Source organism: Emydura macquarii, unplaced genomic scaffold (assembly GCF_026122565.2).
Source record: "Emydura macquarii macquarii isolate MOO-44397 ecotype Brisbane River unplaced genomic scaffold, CSIRO-AGI_Emac_v2 contig_33, whole genome shotgun sequence".
NCBI lineage: Eukaryota > Metazoa > Chordata > Testudines > Chelidae > Emydura > Emydura macquarii.
Window position 1 is genome coordinate 1 of NW_027130170.1, and position 10,119 is coordinate 10,119.

At 46.8% G+C, this 10,119-nt stretch overlaps 1 pseudogene; it reads right to left on the reverse strand.

Moving 5' to 3' along the window:
* Nucleotides 1-8,424: 8,424 nt before the first annotated feature.
* LOC137165206 (olfactory receptor 14A16-like) lies at nt 8,425-9,339 on the reverse strand (annotated as a pseudogene).
* Between the last annotated feature and the right edge of the window lie 780 nt (nt 9,340-10,119).

Here is a 10,119-nt window from a genome sequence, read left to right on the forward strand (position 1 = left end):
GAGTCCAGTGGAGGACAACAAAAATGATTAGGGGGCTGGAGCACAAGACGTATGAGGAGAGGCTGAGGGAACTAGGCTTGTTTAGCCTGCAGAAGAGAAGAATGAGGCAGGATTTGATAGCAGCCTTTAACTACCTGAAAGGGGATTCCAGGGAGGATGGAGCTAGGTGTTCTCAGTGGGGGCAGATGAAAGAACAAGGAGCAATGGTCTCAAGTGGCAGTGGGGGAGATCTAGGTTGGATGTTAGGAAAATGTTTTTTCCTAGGAGGGTGGTGAAGCACTGGAATGGGTTACCTGGGGAGGTGGTGGAATCTCCATCTTTAGAGGTTTTTAAGCTGTGGCTTGACAAAATCCTCGCTGGGATTATTTAGCTGAGGTTAGTCCTGCTTTGAGCAGGGATTTGGACTAGATGACCTCCTGAGGTCCCTTCCAACTCTATGTTTCTATGTGCTTATATGCGCATATTTTTATTATGTCAAAAATACTGATAATTTGAGATGTGAAAATCGTAAAATGTCAAAAATACTGACAATTTGAGATGTGAAAACCAAATAAATTACTGACTGAATGATTCAATAAGAAATGCAGACATTTTTCATGGCACAGTTCCAAATAATTTTTATTTGCACTTGTAATTTTGCAAACATTTCTGACATTTCCATATTTTGTTTGTTTCTTTTCATACTTTTTTATTCTGAAATAGTGGAATTTCCCATGGAAAGAAGGCCTGGTGTTTTCATCTGCTGTTAGCCTCATGGTGCACAGAGAAAGTAGTGGCCTGTGTCATTTCCAGGAATGGCTGCCAGATGGAGTCATGCCCATAGGACCGAGGACAGTACATCACACTTGCCTCCAGCTGCAGTGTAGAAGTAGTCTAGGACACCCTCACACACGCCAACCTCCTATCTGATGCCCTTCCTTTGATAGTGGGAGGAAACTGTCCAGCTGTCCTAGACCCTTAAATCAGTGTCTGTGTCCTCCCGGTCGCTTTCACACACTCCCACAAAGCTCTGCCAAAGATGTGGTCGTTCTGGGCTTCTAGTTTCAGCCCTTCATGGATAACAAGGCAGGCAAGCAAGGTTCACAGGCTAGCAAAGGGATTCCTTATGCACAGAAACTTTATATGTAAAGTCCTCAAGAGTCACAAATCCTTGAAAAGAACAGAGTCCTGAGATGCCCCCTCTCCTTCTCTTAGTCAAGGGTTCATCAGTGTTTTAGGCTGCCCGCTCGCTCCTGTAAACTCTTCCTATGTGTGTCCATGGTCAGCCCTGTGTCTACACAGAGCCTTATGCTGCTCTGAAATGAGGCCACGTCCCTGTGCAATGTGCTCAGACTCTGAAGTTCCAGACCCAGCTGCCCTATTCCACCACACCCTTTTGTGGCTCCCTGTATAGAAAAATCATTGTTGCATGAGGGCGGGGCAGGAGCTGAGCGACAACGAAAGTCTGTGTCCCCCAGACTTCAGTCTGCATGGGTCTCAGTGATGGTCCTTCAGTGAGGTGTCCAATACCTTTCCCAGGTAGGGAAGAAACAAAGAAGCTCAATGGGCTATCTTGGGCAAGAACAGACTTGTGTTGTCACCCTGCCAATATTCCCACACATAGAACAACAGAGAAATTACAGCTGAAGCCATCAGCTCCCACTAAGGCACACAAGCAAACCGAAACCCTCAAACCGTCATACCACAAGCAAAGATTTGGCCCACAAAAAGAAGAGGCACTGGCACCTTGACATCCACTAGGGATTTTGCTATGGCTACACATTTTATGTGGAAGGTGAAGAGAGAGGCTGGTGATCAGGAACAGTCAACACGGATTCACCAAGGGAAAGTCATGCCTGACCAACCTGATTGCTTTCTATGATGAGGTGACTGGCTCTGTGGATGTAGGGAAGGCGGTGGACGTGATATACCTTGACTTCAGCAAAGCTTTTGATACTGTCTCTCACAGTATTCTTATCGGCAAGTTAAAGAAGTATGAGTTGGATGAATGGACTATAAAATGGATAGAGGACTGGCTACAGCATAGGGCTCAACGAGTAGTGATCAATGGCTCCATGTCTAGTTGGCAACCGGTCACAAGCGGAGTGCCCCAGGGGTCGGACCTGGGGCCGGTTTTGTTCAACATCTTTATTAATGATCTGGAGGATGTGGTAGATTGCACCCTCAGCAAGTTTGCGGATGACACTAAGCTAGGGGGAGTGGTAGATACCCTGGAAGGTAGGAATAGGATACAGAGTGACCTAAACAAACTGGAGGATTGGACCAAAAGAAATCTAATGAGGTTCAACAAAGAAAAGTGCAGAGTCCTCCACTTAGGAAGGAAGAATCCCATGCACAGCTATAGACTGGGGACCAACGAGCTGGGCAGCAGTTCTGCAGAAAAGGACCTGCGGGTAACAGTGGATAAAAAGCTGGATATGAGTCAGCAGTGTGCCCTGGTTGTCAAGAAGGCTAATGGCATATTGGGCTGCATTAGGAAGGGCATTGCCAGCAGGTCACGGGAAGTGATTATTCCCCTCTATTCGGCATTGGTGAGGCCGCATTTAGAATATTGTGTCCAGTTTTGGGCCCCCCACTACAAAAAGGATGTGGACACGTTGGAGAGAGTGCAGCGGAGGGCAACCAAAATGATTAGGGGGCTGTAGGACAGGACTTATGAGGAGAGGCTGAGGGAACTGGGCTTGTTTAGTCTGCAAAAGAGAAGAGTGAGGGGGGATTTGATAGCGGCTTTTAACTACCTGAAAGGGGGTTCCAGGGAGGATGGGGCTAGGCTGTTCTCGGTGGTGGCAGATGATAGAACAAGGAGCAATGGTCTCAAGTTGCAGTTGGGGAGGTCTAGGTTGGACATTAGGAAAATGTTTTTCACTAGGAGGGTGGTGAAGCACTGGAATGGGTTACCTAGGGAGGTGGTGGAATCTCCATCTTGAGAGGTTTTTAAGCTGAGGCTTGAGAAAGCCCTGGCTGGGATGATAGAATCATAGAATCATAGAATATTAGAGTTGGAAGGGACCTCAGGAGGTCATCTAGTCCAACCCCCTGCTCAAAGCAGGCCTAACCTCAGTTATATCATCCCAGCTCGTGATGCATTTAACAGGTCAGGATTCTCCAGTCATTGCCGGACTCCGTCCCTGTATTATCCAGCAGCCGTTTCCCTGCCCCTTCACCATATTTCCTGAGTTGCCAGGTCTCTCTGCAGTTCCTGGCAGACAAGGATCCACTCCACAGACGGCCGCTCCCTTCTCCCCTCCTCGGGCAGGTGTGGCCAGATGGTGCAGGACTAGATGGGATCAGGCACTGAATGTCTCTCCCAGTTCTAGTGCAGGCTTCAAACACCGTCACAACCCAGGGTGTCCCTGTTCTGGGACTAAATAGCTGAATCCGATCTCCAGGGCTGCAAGCCCAGCTCTGATATCACCTCTGCAGCAAACCGCCCTGACAGCCTGTCCCAGCTGACCCTAACCCCACAGCAGGGGAGCACAATCCCCTGGATCTCACGCCATGGCGGCATCTCCGGAAGGACCCTGGACTAAAAACAAGGCAGGGCTGAGGCTCAAGGGGTGTCCCTGGGGGTTTGCAGAATAATAGTTACATTTATAGGCTAGCCCAGAGCTGTGACCGACAATAGCTCAGAGCCCAGTGGCACCAGAAACTCAGATGGGCTGGACTAGTCTGTTCCTTCAGTCATGCCACACAATCAGCTCTGAGACAGCAGAGATGTTTCTCTCCTGCATTGCATCAGCAGCTGGTGTGATGCAGCCTCCAGAGGAACCCGCAGCTCTGGCTGCCCTGGGTGTAGGACACTGCTCACTAAAAGGTAGCCAGAGGCAAACACTAAGAGCTCAGTGAAATGTCCAAAACTGATGTCACTTGGTATCATTTCATTGATGATTTGTGCCAAGTGGAGATGTGGCCTTTTGATTTCAGTGGATTTGTAATTGATTTACAGCACCTGGGGATCTGGCCTTTTGACTGCAATGGAGCCATGGCTGATTCACACCTGCTGGGAACCTGGCCCATCAAACAGTTTCAAATCCCTGTTCTTTGCCTGTGAATCTGAACTGAAAAAGCGACAAAAGTGCCTAACCCGTCTACTCTTTCTTAGCTCTTTGCCCAATGGGATTACAGCAGAACCGCAGAGTTACCAGCCACCTGGCGAATGGCGGCTGCTCGTAACTCTGCAAAGTTTGCAGTTCTAAACAAGACAGTCTGGTTCTTCTTTCAAAAGTTTACAGCCGAACATTGACTCAAGTCAGCTTTGAAACTTCCCTTTGCAGAAGAGAAATGCTGCTTTTCACCAGCTTAATGTAAATGAAACAAGCACAGAAGCAGTTTCCTCACTGTGTCAAATAGTTTATTTAAACTTTCCCTTTATATTTTTGGTAGTTTACGCTTAACACAGTCCTGTGTCGACACTCTGAGATTCTCCTGTAATTGCAAGAGTGTAACTTTTCATGGTTAAGGAGTGTTTCATTACCACTGGGGACAGATCTTTGGAGGAATTCACTGTTGCTAAGATTTCCTGCATCTGATTTTCAATTTTCTTTCTTTCTTTCTTTCTTTCTTTCTTTCTTTCTTTCTTTCTTTCTTTCTTTCTTTCTTCATAGAATAATAAATTCATAGAAGATTATGGTTAGAAGGAACCTCAGGAGGTCATCTAGTTCAACCCCCTGCTCAGGGAAGGAGCCACGCCGACTAAATCATCCTAGCCAGGGCTTTCTCAAGCCGGGCCTTAAAAGGCTCTAAGGATGGAGATTCCACCACCTCCCTAGGTAACCCATTGCAGTGCTTCATCTTCCTCCTAGGGAAATTTCTTTTTCCTAATATCCAACCTAGACCTCCCCCACTGCAACTTGAGACCATTGCTCCTTGTTCTGTCATCTAATACCATTGAGAACAGCCTAGCTCCATCCTCCCTGGAACCCCCTTTCACATAGTTAAAGGCTGCTGTCAAACCCCCCCTTACTCTTTTTTCTGCAGACTAAACAAACCTAGTTCCCTCAGCGTCCGCTCATAAGTCCTGTGCTCCAGCCCCCTAATAATTTTTGTTGCTCTCCACTGGACTGTCTCCAGTTTGTCCACATCCTTCCTGTAGTGGGGGGGCCCAAAACTGGACACACTACTCCAAATGTGGCCTCATCAATGCGATATGAAAGTGAATAATCACTTCCCTCCATCTGCTGGCAATGCTCCTACTAATGAAGCACAATACGCTGTTAGCCTTCTTGGCAACAAGGGCACACTGTTGACTCATATCCAGCTTCTTATCCATTGTAAACCCCAGGTCCTTTTCTGCAGAAGTGCTGCCTAGCCAGTCGGTCCTCAGTCTGTAGCTGTGCATGGGATTCTTTCATCTTAAGTGCAGGACTCTGCGCTTGTCCTTGTTGAACATCATCATATTTCTTTTGGCCCAATCCTCCTATTTGTCTAGGTCACTCTGTATCCTATCTCTACCCTGAATCATATCTGCCACTCCCCCCAGCTTAGTGTCATCTACAAATTTGCTGAGGGTGCAATCCACCCCATCCTCCATATCATTAATGATGTTGAGCAAAATTGACCCCCAGAGAGACAAACTGGCCCCTGGGGCACTCCACTTGTTACCGGCTGCCAACTAGATATCGAGCCATTGATCACTACCCATTGACCATGACAGGCTAGCCAGCTTTCTAGCCACCTTATAGTCCATTCATCCAACCCATACTTCAGTAACTTGCTGGCAAGAATACTGTGGGAGACCTATATCAAAAGCTTTGCTGTAATCAAGGTATAACACTTCCATCTCTTTCCCCACATTCACAGAGCCAGTCACCTCATCACAGAAGGCAATCAGGTTGGTCAGGCATGAGTTGCCCTTGATGAATTCATGCTGACTGTTCTTAATACCTTCCTCTCTTCCAAGTGCTTGTAAATGGATTCCTTGAGTACCTGCTCCATGATATTTCTGGGTACTGAGTTGAGGCTGACTGATCTGTAGTTCCCTGGATCTTCCCTCTTCCTTTTTTTGATGATGGGCACTAGATTTGCCTTTTTCTCCAATCTTCCTGCACCTCCAACAGTCGCCACAAGCTTTCAAAGATAATAGCCAATAGCTCAACAATCACTTCAGCCAACTCCCTCAGCACCCTCTCATGCATTGCATCCGGCCCCATGGACTTGTGCATGTTCAGCCTTTCTAAATAGTCCTGAACCTGTTCTGTCACCACTGAAGGCTGTTCACCTTCTCCCCATCCTGTGCCACCCAGTGCAGGAGTCTGGGAGCTGACCTTGTCTGTGAAGATAGAGACAAAAAAACCATTGAGTACTTCAGCTTTTTCTACATCATCTTTCACTAGGTTGCCGCCCCCATTTTGTAAGGGACCCACACTTCCCTTAAATTCCTCTGTGTTGCTAACATAACTGTAGGAACCCTGCATGTCCCTTGCCAGCTGCAACTCCAGTTGTGCTTTGGCCTTCCAGATTTCACTCCTGTATGCTCAGCAGTATTTTATACTCCTCTCTAGTCATCTGACCAAGTGTCCACTTCTTGTAAGCTTCCTTTTTGTGTTTATTAAGCAACTTTAGCTTAACTTTATTAAGCAACTTACTCCTGCTAAGGCCGTGAGGACTTGCTCGTGTACAAAGCAAAGACACTAATTCTTATCGGCCTGGGCTGATAGGTCTCTTGCATTTCTGCTTTATTAATCTTATCTTTTATCCTGCAATCAGCATTTGGACTTCATTTCCCTCCACCAGCAATAGGCTTCTCAATCCTCCACTAACCATTGGATAATACTGCATTCATAAACTATATTATTCACTATCACAATTACTTATACCTAGACTTTCCGCACCTCCACCTGTTATAGACTTACTCCTCACAATCTACCATAAACGACTCCATATTCACAAATCATACCATTTTTGTTCCTCAGTCAATTATAGCATTCTACCCTTTTCACTCACTATAAGATCATTTCACATATATTCACCATAACATCCTCTCACCTCCACTAATGAAACCTGAATATAATTCCTCCCATCAACCCATCATGTTATCTCGTCAATCCAAGGCTTCAGGGAAAGATTGGGGGAATGGGGAGGCCTCGGGGCACATCCTACAGGTCAACATGGTTTGGCTGTAGCATGAGAAGACAATTCCAGTGTCAGTCACCCCTCACCTCTTTTCTCAAGAGTCTCAGCAAATGACAGTGTCCTGGGGTTGAATGAGCCTCACTATTTATTGAAACAGATAAACTAACATGGCAACAAAGACACCTTGGAGTTACAACACTGATTATCTCTGCCAAAAGCCTGTATCAGCTGAAGAAATGTGTGAAACAATAAAAACGTAGTTGTGTGACTAATACCTTTACCTCTAAAATGAATCTGAGTCAGGTGAGTTCATGAATATCCCAGCACTGCAGACATGAAGGTTCATGGAACTGGTGAACTTGAGGCAATTGACCCAAGGGAGGTGAGCCGGCATAACACAAGCAGAGTTTATACACCCAAACGGAGAAGACCCAATAACCTCATCAAGTTCACTAGACTTTGATGTGGCTGCTGCTTTTATGTGGCAGGTACTCAACTAGCCCAGGGATGGGTGGCAGTACAGAGACCTGAGAGAGACACATAGATAGATAAACAGATTCCGATCTTATTTCCACTAGTGTAAATCTACTGTAACTCCATTGAGCTGAGTTTGTGTGTGTTAGAAATAACCAAACTGGTTGTCCCTGGGGCAGATTGGGGAGACAGAACCCTTTATTGCCTGCTTGTTACACCTCGACACCGCAAGTGAGTGATGGGGGGGTTACTTTACAATTCTTGTATCCATACCAGTATGTAAATATATACATTTCCAGCAACTCCTCATTGACCCGTATTTGGTTACATTGACACCTATGAAATGAATATTAACAACTACATGATGAATACAATTATACCCACCGCTGTTTGCTGTTTACAGGATTACCATACAGAGGGCAGGCACATCACCTCAAAACCTATTAATTTTACACTAACATTCTTTGAAGTAAAGGTATGCCAAGGGGGAAGGAAAATAATGCTTTATTCCCACCCTGGCCTTGTGCAAGAATGGTGATAGTTAGCCGCATCCCCTGCACAGATGTCCAGGAAGGGAGGGAAAGAAGAGAGATAACAGACTGTAACTAGAATTCACACCAATTAACGGAAACAAAGTTTCCCCATGCCTTGACCCCATTCCCTGTAACTTAGGCCTGACCATTTGTCCAGCTTTTAACTCTTAACTCTCCTACAGTGTGCATTTTTGCCACTGTAAATACCCCTTTGCATGTAAAAAGATTGCAAAGCATGTTCTCACAGAGACACTAATGTCACCTATTGATTACATTTCTATACAGATACAGAATGAAATCACAGTCAAAGGAAAAAGATGGACGTTTAATTTTTAGTGGATAACCGCTACCCTGTCAGTTTCCGCAGGGAAGCTTTGATCTCCTTGTTTCTCATGCTATAGATGATGGGATTCATCACTGGAGGCAGCACGGAATAGAAAACAGCCACTACGAGATCCAGCCTTGATGTTGAGCTGGAGAGGGGTTTCAGGTAGGCAAAGCTGCCAGTGCAAACTAGCAAGGAGACCACAGTGAGGTGAGGCAGGCAGGTGGAGAAGGCTTTATGCCGGCCCTGCTCAGAGGGGATTCTCAGCACTGTGCTGATGATCTGAACATACGTCACAATTATAAAAACAAAGCAGCATAAGACTAAACCCGCACTAAAGAGAATGACCCCTGTTTCAGTGAGGTAGGCATCAGAGCAGGTGAGCTTGAGTAGCTGGGGAATTTCACAGAAGAACTGATCCACCTTGTTGCCTCTGCAGAAGGATACTGCAAATGTGTTCCCGGTGTGCAGGGCAGAATTGAGAACACCGCTGGCCCAGGCCCCGGCTGCCATTTGGACACAAGCTCCCCTGTTCATCACTCTCTCGTAGTGCAGCGGCTGGCAGATGGTGACGTATCGGTCGTACGCCATGACAGTGACAAGGTAAAAATCTGCTTCCACCAAGAAGAGGAGGAAAAAGACTTGGGTGACACATCCATAGAAAGAAATTGACCTGGTGTTCATGAGGGAATTGGCCATGGATTTGGGGACGGTGACAGAGATGGAGCCAATGTCTAGGATGGACAGATTAATCAGGAAGAAGTACATGGGGGTGTGAAGGTGGCAGTCGAGGGCTGTGACTGTGATGATAACAAGATTCCCCATCAGAGCTGCCAGGTAAATCACTAGAAACGACACAAAGTGCAAAATCTGCAGCTCCTGCACCTCAGAGAATCCCAGGAGGAGTAACTCGGTCACGGTGGTTCAGTTGGACATTTTCTTCCTCAGCACATTGTGTCCTGCCTGTGGAGGGAAGGAGAAGGGCAACGGTGAGGTTTAAAGTGACCAAGGGAATGACCCTGATTCCTCTCTCCATAGTAACTGATGATATGGCTGTCCGAGCACAGCCCTGATCACATCCACTGAGCAGGGGCGGTGAGGGCTCCTCGCTGCAGAGAATGAGACAACTAGTCCGGTGCGTTATCCCACTGATGTCAATCCGCACAAGTCTTGGAAGCTGGGTCACTTCATACCATGTGAAGATCGGAGCCAGGGCCTGGCTTGATAAAATGCAGTAAGATGGAACAAGGTACACGCTGAATCCAACAGTCCTAGCAAAGAAAGTCCCTCTATTGTGACCAACTGCAGGCTTGCAACTTGGGCCTGGAATTGAAACTGTAAAACACCGGCACAGCCTCAGTCCCATTGCCAGGGAAATACGACATGGACTCACCCAGCGTCCGACACGGCCACTTGGCTGTGATGATTCCACATAGACGGCCTGCTGCCAATTCACACATTGATTTATGGCCCCCAGTGCCAGCCATGCTTACAAATCTGTGTCATGATGGGTTAGTGGCATGGCTCAGTTACTGCTGTGTTGTATCGTTTCCCTTTGTGACTTTATGTCTGTGCTGTGCGAGTCAGTGGCAATCAGGACACCTGGGTTCTGTTCTTGGCTCTGCCATTGACCTGCTGTATGACCTGCAGACAGTACTTCCCCTCCCTGGGACTCTCTTTCCCTCCCTCCCTTTCTCTGCCTGGTCTACTAGGCCT